The 11,925-nt window shown below is 39.0% G+C and overlaps 2 long non-coding RNA genes across 2 annotated transcripts in view; both read right to left on the reverse strand.

The window, feature by feature from the left end:
* Positions 1-793: 793 nt before the first annotated feature.
* LOC308390006 lies at positions 794-6,040 on the reverse strand. The gene is made up of 4 exons (XR_013970377.1): positions 5,921-6,040; positions 5,617-5,778; positions 1,651-1,757; positions 794-945 (listed from the first exon to the last, which is right to left on the reverse strand). It is a non-coding gene; the product is annotated as an uncharacterized lncRNA (long non-coding RNA).
* A 164-nt stretch (positions 6,041-6,204) lies between these two features.
* The window catches only part of LOC308390007, a 124,370-nt gene continuing 118,649 nt past the window's right edge, over positions 6,205-11,925 (reverse strand). The window contains exons 2-3 of the long non-coding RNA XR_013970378.1: positions 6,507-6,658; positions 6,205-6,254 (exon numbers count right to left, since the gene is read on the reverse strand). This is a non-coding gene — a long non-coding RNA (uncharacterized lncRNA). The remainder of the gene's footprint in view (positions 6,255-6,506; positions 6,659-11,925) is intronic.

Genomic DNA, 11,925 nt, shown 5'->3' on the forward strand with positions numbered 1-11,925 from the left:
TTGGAACTAAATAATGAATGTGTTACAGTTAAAGTGAAACACTGGTCAGTGTAAATGGCTCATTGGGACACAGAAACCTTTAAATTAAACCTGATATCTAGTGTCAAACAATATCAAAGCTGTAAAAGATGTTTACATTCAGAATTTATAAAACTATTATTGTAAATAAATTCAAACAAGTGAGCTTTTCTCTTTGTGCTGAATATCAACACTGTGGTTTCTTAGACTGTAAGCTGTACTTTAGTGCAACCAGTTGCAGAAGCTGCCACTCCAAATGTCTTTTGATAACAAGAAAAAAATACCTTTTCAGTACACGGCCTGAAGTTCTTCTCCGAAATCTTCTGCAATCGGCTTTGTCTGCTGGTTTGAAGACAATAAACCATAAAAAAGATGATTTAGTCACTTTGTCTGTGTCATGCAGCTCGAATGTGTCGTGTAACGATGTTGAATAGCCGTCGTTATCCCTCTGCTGCGTCAGTAGGATTGTACTGTACAGCATCTCATTGATATGTGAGGAATGCTAATGTAACACGATAACAGACTTACATCATTAAAATATAAAGTGCAGGAGATATTTAGATATTTTTTATATTTATATTACATTTTATAGCTGACGGATATTACTAAATAGATAGAATTTACTAAATAGCTGGATGAACATGAAAAATATGTCTATAATAACAAATGACCATGAGAGCCAGTAGAATTAATTCAGCTGGACACTCAAAAGACGTCCTTAAATGCTCTTTAAGTGGCAGAACAGATGAACAAACAGTTAATCGCTTACTTGAGATGAAATCTGCTCAGCTACTTTGAAAACAGCTTCTAACTGGTTCCTCCTTTAACAGGATGACTGCTCAGGGGTAAGGCCATCATGCAATCCAGCAACCTTTATGGTTCTGCTTTGATTCACCAGGAACTATTAGGGAAACCTTCCAGCGCCTCCTGTGAAAGACACAGGCATAAACACACAAACATTTATTAACATGTTCCACAGTGTTCCAGTTTGATTTTCTTATCCTGTGGACAACAACGTACATGGATGCAGGTTTATTGTTAACTTTTGTAAGGTTTATTTAATGAACATATCCAGCTGCAGCTCCACTGTGATCCTGAACTGGATAAGCACTTAAGAAAATGTGTCAATAAATGGACAAACATCAACTTACTATATTTATCCAAACAGACGGGACCAATAATGCTTCGCTGAGTTAGAGACTTTAACAGACTCTTCTATGTAAGAATGTCTCGTGCTGATATACCTGCAAACTTGACAACAAAGGTTTTTCAGACTACATGTAGCTGTCCTCTATGTCAGCTAACACATTTACATTTATGTCACACTTATTTCTGCTTTCCCATTTTATAATTATTACTTACATTTTGATTAGATACCTTGAGTTTGTAAATGATCAGATTACATAATTGGAATACAATGTATCCAATTCAGGGTTGCGGGAGGATGAAGCCTATCCCAGCTGATACAGGACAAAGACAGGCTGCCAGTTTATTGCAGGGCTAATACAACATGTGTAACAGAAAATCCACTTAAATGTTTATTATTATTTAAAGGTTTCTTCATAAATACATTTTGATTTTTTATAACCCCTAAAATATAAACCTGAGCTGTTTCAGATTCTGACCTCTGACCTCAGTGACCTGGCTGTGTCCTCACTGCAGCTCCCTCTTGGAAGTACGTCTGCTTCTTGTCTTCCCCCAGTGTTGACCGCCTGATATCAAGATATCACGTACTGTAACTGAGGAACAAAAAAGGACAAACACTTGCCTTCATTTAAAAGTACATTCATACAGAGATAATCTATGGAAACACACTAGTTCACAGTTTGGGAGGAACCAGTTCCTGTGAAACATTTCTGTATATGAACATCATGTGGAGAATGAATGAAATGAGTTCTTCAGGTGACTCAGCAGTCCCACACTGACAAATGAAATCTAGTTAAACTATTAAGCATATTTGCTCTTCTGAAATCTGTGTTAAACAACAACAAACATAAATTAGTAACAAAAACTACAGCTGAGTATAGGCTTTACAAACCACCAGCAGCCATAATGCTAAATTTTAATCTTCAAATGTTTCTGAGCTGTCTTCAACCTGCTTTTAGCACATTAAAGTCTCAATAAATAAAGTCAATGCAGACTCAATCCTAAATGTTCAGCACACAGAGACACAGAGGTACTGTTTAAAGTTTAGTGTTAACTTGAGTCACTGATCATTCACAGTATTACAGAGTCTGGCAGTCTTTGCATGATGTCCACGTCACTGTAAGTTTCTAGCTGACTCTCAGGTGTGCCAGCAGGAAAGAGTAATAATAACCTGCATCCTGAGGTTTGTCATGCAGGATTAAAGGAGCCAAGCTTTGTTCACACAGCTAGGATTGTATTTTACACTGACCCTGGGTCAGTATCAACTTCAAGAAGACAGCTGTAACTGTTGATAGAAGAATCACACACACATATTTATGGCTTTGCCTTATAGAATTCAGCATCTCAGTGCTCAGGAAATAGGTTTTGCAGCTGTTTGAGCTAAGATTTTCAAGTTATTCACAAATTAAAACCTATACTTTGTGTCGGGCAAGAACTAAATTCAAATGCATGTAACAGTGAGAAACGCGTTTCTCATCAACTTCATAGAGCTTGCTGTAACTTTTGATAGAAGACTCAGACAAACATATTCATGGCTTTATCTTATAGACTTCAATATCCCCCCAATGTGTGTGTGAGTCTTCTCTCAAAATTTACAGCTGTCTTTATGAAGTTTATGGAAAAACGCTTTATTTCACCACGTTAGTGCGTTTCTCGCTATTACATGCATTTGAATGGAGTTCTCGCCCGACACAAAGTATAGGTTTTCAATTTGTGAATAACTTGAAAATCTTAGCTCAAACAGCTGCAAAACCTATTTCCTCAGCACGGAGATGCTGAATTCTATAAGGCAAAGCCATAAATATGTGTGTGTGTGAGTCCTCTATCAAAAGTTACAGCTGTCTTCATGAAGTTGATACTGACCCAGGGTCAGTGTAAAATACAAGTTATTCACATAATGAAAACTTATACTTTGTTTCGTGCAAGAACTCCATTCAAATGCATGTAATAGTCAGAAACGCACTGTCTCGGCGAAATGAAGCCTTTTTGTACAACTTCATGAAGTTAGCTGTAACTTTTGATAAAAGGCTCAAAGCAGAGGGATAACGACGGCTATTCAACATCGTTACACGACACATTCGAGCTGCATGACGCAGACAAAGTGACTAAATCATCTTTTTTGTGGTTTATTGTCTTCAAACCAGCAGACAAAGCCGATTGCAGAAGATGTCGGAGAAGAACTTCAGGCCGTGTACTGAAAAGGTATTTTTTTCTTGTTATCAAAAGACATTTGGAGTGGCAGCTTCTGCAACTGGTTGCACTAAAGTACAGCTTACAGTCTAAGAAACCACAGTGTTGATATTCAGCACAAAGAGAAAAGCTCACTTGTTTGAATTTATTTACAATCATAGTTTTATAAATTCTGAATGTAAACATCTTTTACAGCTTTGATATTGTTTGACACTAGATATCAGGTTTAATTTAAAGGTTTCTGTGTCCCAATGATCCATTTACACTGACCAGTGTTTCACTTTAACTGTAACACATTCATTATTTAGTTCCAACATTTCTAAGAGAAATAACTGAATGTAAAAAATGGCAGCCCTCAGGCCAGGTTTAATTGATAGAGATATATGCATGCATTGTGAAATTTATGTATCACATATAATTGTTATTCACCTAATCATGGCATACCCACCCCTTCCTCCCTAGTTAACTGCAACCCAAAATAACTAGTGGGGCTATTTACACACTCACAACCAGTGTGGGGTAAAAAGAGCCACCAAAAAGCTGTCAGCCACAGATGTGCTAGAAGAGTTAGAAACTCTACTTATGGAGAAACTTTCTAAGTCTAACAGGGGACAGGTACTCCTGCCCAAATAACATGATATAACCCCACATACAGCCCAGCCATAAAATGAACCAAGTCATTTAATTAAAGACAGCATGGGACCAAATGCATGTAACCAGCCTGCACCAACCTGGCATTTCTTCCTCCTGAATTAAATGAATGAATGGATGAAAGTTAAATGACTACAAACCTAAAGCCACTAGTTCCCACACTGGAGCTCCCTGACACTGTGTGTTAACCATATTTAGCTTGTATCAACAGTTGTAACAGGCTAAGCCACTTGAGACACTGCATTGAATTTGTTCCTGTCTTAATGATTTCAGCTGACTGGTTTCAACTCAGATGTTCTGCTTTTTCCTTTCAGTAGATCAAATCAGCTCGTGCTGCTTCTGCTTCCAATTTAATGGCAAGAAGAAGAAGAAGAATGCTTCAGCGAAGTGGCGTTCATGGTCTCAGTGAACAGTCATGGTCACACACTGCATGTGGTTTTAAAAGCAACATGTCTGTTCAGTACAACGATCGAGATGTGTAATATTAGTGCAGCTACGGTTTGTTCTTGAACATCAGTTCTGTTTTCTACTTTGATCACTTAGACCAAAAAAGTGTTGTTTTCAGATTCTTTCTTTTAAATCTATAAAGCACCTGCTCATTTTTTATTACAATTAGTTTCACATAAATGTTAGTTTTTCCTTTATGATCTTTTAATGCTTACACTACACTGTACACATTAGAGACATTTCTGTTACCTGTTTCTGTTGACTCAGAGTTGTGAAATGTTCTTTTATTTAATGCACAATATGAAGTTCATAATTTTCTTACAAATAAAACTCTAATGACAAACATGAACAGCTGTGCTTATTTCTGAGACATGAGTTTTTGAATGTGTTTAGACAGTGTGCATCTGTAATCTGAAACTGTAATGGTGAACCTGAGGTGATGGTCAACAGAAGGCTAATATATATCAATATAAAACAATATTGAAGTAATGTCTTTACCCCCTGCAGAGTGTGGACGCTGTGCACTCAATCACCTTATTCACTGTAGTAAACATGCACCGCTAGCTCAAGTGACTGACTGTCTCCATGGTTACATCGTATATTATTAGCTATGTAAACAGCTTCCATAGATACCGCCATAGCTCTCTGCAGCTGTAACACTTTCACACTTTGCAAATCATTTCACGATTTTGATAGTTATGAAGACAGAATATGTTTTTAAGGTCATGCTAGGCGGTTGCTATGGTGGTTGCTGTGGACTTGGCTGGACCGCGTCCGATTCCTGTTATTAGCTGTCCGCCGTAGGAAGGCTGCGTTCCATTTACAAGTAGTGACAGTCTGCCGCAACTCGAACTCAAACCCCGCTTTGTTCTTTAATTATAGGCCTTTTATAGCCGTTCATGACACGGGCACACACACACATAAAGCACTTTGCCTCACCATGAGAATGGAACTTTACCTAAGCTAACCTTTAAAATATCTGATATAGGATAGAAAAAATGAAGCAACCAGAGATTTAATGATGAAGACTCTGGGTTCTGTAGTGACCTGAATGACTCTTTGCATACAATTTATTGAAGAGGACTTTAGAATGCACTTTACATTTAGACTGTTGCTGTTTAATTTTTTACATTGTTGCGGTGTTATGTCATGAATAAAGTTCACCTGCTGGGGGTTTGATGGATCAGATCATCATAATCAATGGGTCCTGAGGTGGGCGGGACTGTCTCTGGTGATGTCACCATGAAGGAACAGCATCTGGCACGTGTTGCTGAAACATCCCAGTACACTGGTGTAGTTTCCTCTCCAGCTGTTTGACATTTGACACTTCAACATTAAGGAGAAGAAGAAGAAACAGTGTTAGGTCAGGTGACCACATGGTTTCTAAAGTAACTGACAGGAAGTAACCAGGCCGTTAGAAATGGATGGCATGTGTTTAGAGTTACTGGAGTTGGGTAACTCTACTTACCAAAAGCAGAAGCACACAGATGAAGGATCAGATGCTGAATGTTGCAGGAACATGCTCGTGCGGTGGTCATTCAGTGCTGCTCCGGCAGGTTAGACAGTCCAAGACTGATATACTGCCCATCTGAGAGTTTGAAAACACACATGCAAAGATTTATTTTGTATTACAGTCAAAGTTGGATGTTCATTTTTGTCCTTTAAAAATGTTTGTGTATTTGAAAGCGCTAACATTTAAGGATGACTTGGATCGTCTCCTTTAAAGGGGAGACAAGTGTATCCACTGATCCACGTCACTTTACCTGGATGATGACTCCTCTCCCCCTCACTCAGAAACGCTCCTAATATAACCAAGCAAATAAATAATATTGAAGATTTACTTACATCATTACAAAAACAGGAAAAACATCTCCCTTTGATTCTATTTCTCCATTCCTGCTGAACATCAGGCAACAAATATCTCAATAAATCACAGTAAAATGTAAAGCACATGTTTTCTCTGCTTTGTCTAACCTCTGCAGAGCCTCTGTCAAGAAAAACATATCTGTAAGCATAAAACAAATATACATTTCATAACACGTCACTGGACAAACCTCGGTCAGTTGATTTCCTCTGTGCAGTGTAGACGAACATCAGTCAGCAAGTCAAGGTGGTGAGATGGACTGGTGTCCTTTGTGACTCTGCTGGTTCTTCTGAGGAAATACCACCGTCTCTCCACACCGTCACCATCTGTGAGCACAAACTGCTGCTCTGCTCTGCCAGCATGTAGGAAATCACATATCACACACACAGGGGTGAAGAAACATTAGAACTCAACTTTGGATACTTTAGATCTAAACAGATCAAAGTAGCTCTTAGCTTCAACAATCAGTGAACAGACAAACAATGATACCATACTGATTCTGTATGAATACAATATGGTATTTTCAATACAGGTGTCAAATTAATTTACTAAAACTAATACAGATATATGTATTTTTTTTTTATAAATTCGTTTGCTAAATTATAAGAATATATATTTTTTCATTTAACAATTGCAACTGAAAGAAATTAAATATTGAACAAAAATATATTGTCACATTCTGAGCATGCTCAGCATGCTGACAGACTTGAAGTTGCTACAGATTTTAAGAAGTGATAATTATAGGGAAAAAACTTCTCTTTTTCATCCGTTTAATCAAACATTTGATGCCTTAGATGTCTCAGTCCTATAGCATTCTGCAACTACAACTAAGCTGAAGCTTGGATTTGGCTGCAGGTGCCCTGTACATCCTTCTCAACATGTGGGTACCATTTAATCACACTTCTTCCTGAGCTTTGCTTCGTCACACGACCAAAGGTGGCATCCCGTGTCACGGTCATATCATCATCCAGAAGAAACATTTGAAGAAACATCATGGAGAAGAAACATTTACGCGCCTCCCGGTTTTGTTTTCTGATCCTGCAAAAAGACTGAGGACAACAAAGCCCAGAGAACACGAGATACACAACATCCAACATTCAGACTCAACAGCCTCCATAAATGAAGAGCACCAGGTTGGTTCAGTTATAGTAGATGTCATGGAATTTTTTAAATAAAGTCTGCAACACAGAAAGAGCTGTGATCATGCTATTTATTACTGTGCACAGGAGAGCAAACACACATCAAACATCACAGTTCAGTCATGTCAGCTCTGCCACTTCACGTGTCTCGCTATGAAACCTAACGGATCAATGGTTATGCTGTTTTGTGCCCTTGACGTTATCAGCACCTGTAAAGGGAGTTGTTTTCTCAAACTGCTGAAGTAAGTTCATCTAGTTTTAGAAACCTTCATTGAACAGTCTATAACAGTGTCACAACTAAGCATATGCATAAGCACTTAAATGCTTTAAATGAGAATAACATAAAATTTCTATTACAGGAGCTAGAGCCTGTCCCAGTAGTCATAGGTAGAGCACACCTGGACAGGTCACCAGTCTGTCAGAGGACTAACACAGATGCAGCCTGACTCAATCCAAAATGTTCAGCACACAGAGACACAGAGGTACCGTTTAAAGTTTAGTGTTAACTTGAGTCACTGATCATTTGCAGTATTACAGAGTCTGGCAGTCTTTGCATGATGTCCACGTCACTGTAAGTTTCTAGCTGACTCTCAGGTGTGACAGGTGTGCCAGCAGGAAAGAGTAATAATAGCCTGCATCCTGAGGTTTTTCATGCAGGATTAAAGGAGCCAGGCTTTGTTCACACAGCTAGGATTGTATTTTACACTGACCCTGGGTCAGTATAAGTATCATACAGTTTAAACGAAGCACTGAAACTTGCACATATTTATTACAGATGCACTGAAGCTAATCGAGATATTTGCTGTCAGTCTGTGGCTGCGATTAAACACTTTACTGGAAACTTTATTAACTAGTAACTTCGTCAGTCATGACAGAAGCTAATATTTCTGTGCTAACATCGTTTAAACAGTAACAGCTTTACTCCAATATAAGCTAACGTTTACACCCTAACTTTAAGCTAGCACCATAAAGACGGTAAAACACGTAATAACATCTACAAATGCATCTTAAAGCTGTTATATTAGCACTCGGTGTATTACTAACATAACCACATTAACATTATTGACACTCGCTGGTCTGACTTTTAATAGTCATTCTATAAATGCTGTCCGTTTAAACGGTCTTACCTGTACACACTCCTGTATCCACCGGATTGCAGCCAGAGTGGATTCTGGAGTCTTCCCACGCTCCTGTTAGTGATCCTCCATCTGGATGGATGATAACAACCTTCTGAACAATCTAGCAGGAGATGGTCCATATCTAGGGGATATGGACTGACAACAGCCGAAGCGGGTGAATAAAGTCACCCAGTCGCTAGCTGTGCGATTACCCAGCATACACCAGCACAATATTAGGCACAGCACCACCATAGACATTTTCAGTGGTTTTGAATGCAGGACATGGTTATCTTACCTTGTAAAATGCATGACAATAAAACAGCTAACCACCATAAAATGGTATTGTGTATGTATGTATGTGCATGTGTGTGTGTGTGTGTGTGTGTGTGTGTGAGAGAGAGAGAGAGAGAGAGAGAGCGTGGTGGGGGGGGGGGGGGGGGGGGGGAGAGAGATCAAAGGCGTGCGCTTATGTTTTTTCTTGATCAAGAGTGTGCCTCCTCTCTCTTATTGGATGTATGGTATAGCATGTTTATTCAGGTGCACCTTTGAAGTCTATGAGAATACTTTGCAGCCTGGTCTGAGTGGTCATTTCTGCACAGACACAATGAAGCGTGCACTCAGTTTAGAGGAGGCTGTTGCTGCAGTTTTGCACTCTCCACAAGCAGTGGAGATACTTCTGACAGCGAAGAAGAATTTTTGCCAGGCACCGAGGAGCTTTGCAGCTCATGTGCGGAGGAGGAGAAGGAGAAGAAGGAAGAAGAGCAGGAGGAAGAGACAAGACTGGAGGATGGCCAGTGGAAATCTAAAAATGGAGAAATCATGTGGCAACCCACACACGAAGAGGTCCTGCCATTTTTTCCTCCCCCCATTTTAACCCCAGGACCAACCCATTATGCAATTCGTATAGGATCAGCAGCCCTGTGAGCACTTTCCATCTTTTTTTTGCAGAGGACATTATGCAGCTAATCCTGCATTTCACCAACCTGCAGGGGCAACAGGTCAGTAAAAGACTGGAAGGACATAGATGAGGAGTTGCAGGCTTACATGGGGCTTGTGATGCTGGCTGGCCTGTACAGGTCTCAACATGAAACGACAACAAGCCTGTGAAATGGGGAGACAGGGCTCTTCTGTTTCCTGCTACCAAGTCCAGGACTCTGGGAAGAGAAAGCCCCACATCATCCTGGATTATAACAAATGCAAAGGGGCTGTGGATCATCTGGACCAGGTAAGCACAATTATAAGTCATTTATTTGCCAAATTGTTTACCGTTTCTCATTGTTATAACTGATAAAGTCAGATAATGTGATTATAATAGTTTTGATATGAGACGATAGTTTTAGACTATGATAGTTTTGATAGTTACAGTAAGGAGGGGGGGGGGGGGGGGGGGGGGTTCAGTTTGACGCCCACAGGCAGGAAGAATCTCTTGCTTATGGCTGTATAAATCTGTTCATGTCACCTGATCATTTCTTTTTGTTTTGCAGGTTTGTGGCAACTACTCCTGCCGTAGGAGGACACGTAGGTGGCCCATGTGTCTGTTCTACCGCATGATCGAGGTAAGGTGCTATAATGCTTTCATTCAGACAGCTGTAACTTTTGATAGAAGACGCATATACACATATTTATGGCTTTATCTTATAAAGTTCGATATCCCCGTGTTGAGCAAACAGGTTTTGCAGCTGTTTGATCTAAGATTTTCAAGTTATTCACAAAATGAATACCTATACTTTGTTTCGTGCGAGAACTCCATTCAAATGCATGTAATAGTCAGAAACGCACTGAAATAAAGCGTTCACAACTTCATGAAGACAGCTCTAACTTTTGATAGGAGACTCAGATATGCGTATTTATGGCTTTATCTTATCGAATTCAATATCCCCGTGTTGAGCAAACAGTTTTAAAGCTATTTGAGCTAAGATTTTTAAGTTATTCACAAGATGAAAACCTATACTTTGTTTCGTGCGAGAACTCCATTCAAATGCATGTAATAGTCAGAAACGCACTGTCTTGGCGAAATAAAGTGTTTTTGTACAGCTTCATGAAGTTACCTGTAACTTTTGATAGAAGGCTCAGACACACATCAATATGGCTTTGCCTTATACAATTCAGCATCTCCGTGCTGGGGAAACAGGTTTTGCAGCTGTTTGATCTAAGATTTTCAAGTTATTCACAAAATGAAAACCTATACTTTGTTTCGTGCGAGAACTCCATTCAAATGCATGTAACAGTCAGAAACGCACTGTCTTGGCGAAATAAAGCGTTCACAACTTCATGAAGACAGCTCTAACTTTTGATAGGAAACTCAGATATACGTATTTATGGCTTTATCTTATAGAATTCAATATCCCCGTGTTGAGCAAACAGTTTTAAAGCTATGTGAGCTAAGATTTTTAAGTTATTCACAACATAAAAAGCTATACTTTGTTTCGTGTGAGAACTCCTTTCAAATGCATGTAATAGTCAGAAACGCACTGTCTCGGCGAAATAAAGCCTTTTTGTACAACTTCATGAAGTTAGCTGTAACTTTTGATAGAAGGCTCAGATTTACGTATTTATGGCTTTATCTTATAATATTCAATATACCCGTGTTGAGCAAACAGATTTGAGCTAAGATTTTCAAGTTATTCACAAGATGAAAACCTATACTTTGTTTCGTGCGAGAACTGCATTCAAATGCATGTAATAGTCAGAAACGCACTGTCTTGGCGAAATAAAGCGTTTTTGTGCAACTTCATGAAGACAGCTGTAACTTTTGATAGAAGGCTCAGATATATGTATTCATGGCTTTATCTTATAGAATTCAATATCCCCGTGCTGGGAAAACAGCTTTTTCAGCTGTCTGAGCTAAGATTTTCAAGTTATTCACTTAATGAAAACCTATACTTTGTTTCGTGCGAGTTCCCCATTCAAATGCATGTAATAGTCAGAAAGGCACTGTCTTGGCGAAAGAAAGCGTTTTTGTACAACTTCATATAAATAGCTGTAACTTTTGATAGAAAATTCAGATATACGTATTCATGGCTTTATCTTATAGAATTCAATATCCCCGTGCTGGGCAGACAGGTTTTGCAGCTGTGTGAGCTAAGATTTCCAAGTTATACACATAATGAAAACCTATACTTTGTTTCGGTCGAGTTCCCCATTCAAATGCATGTAACAGTGAGAAACGCACTGTCTTGGCGAAAGAAAGCGTTTTTGTACAACTTCATATAAATCGCTGTAACTTTTGATAAAAGAATCGGATACACATGTTTATGGCTTTATCTTATAGAACTCAAGGTCCCCATGCTGGGAAAACAGGATTTGCAGCTGTTTGAGCTAAGATTTCCAAGTTATACACATAATGAAAACC

The sequence above is a fragment of the Rhamphochromis sp. 'chilingali' genome (genome assembly GCF_963969265.1).
Source record: "Rhamphochromis sp. 'chilingali' genome assembly, chromosome: 21".
Taxonomy (NCBI): domain Eukaryota; kingdom Metazoa; phylum Chordata; class Actinopteri; order Cichliformes; family Cichlidae; genus Rhamphochromis; species Rhamphochromis sp. 'chilingali'.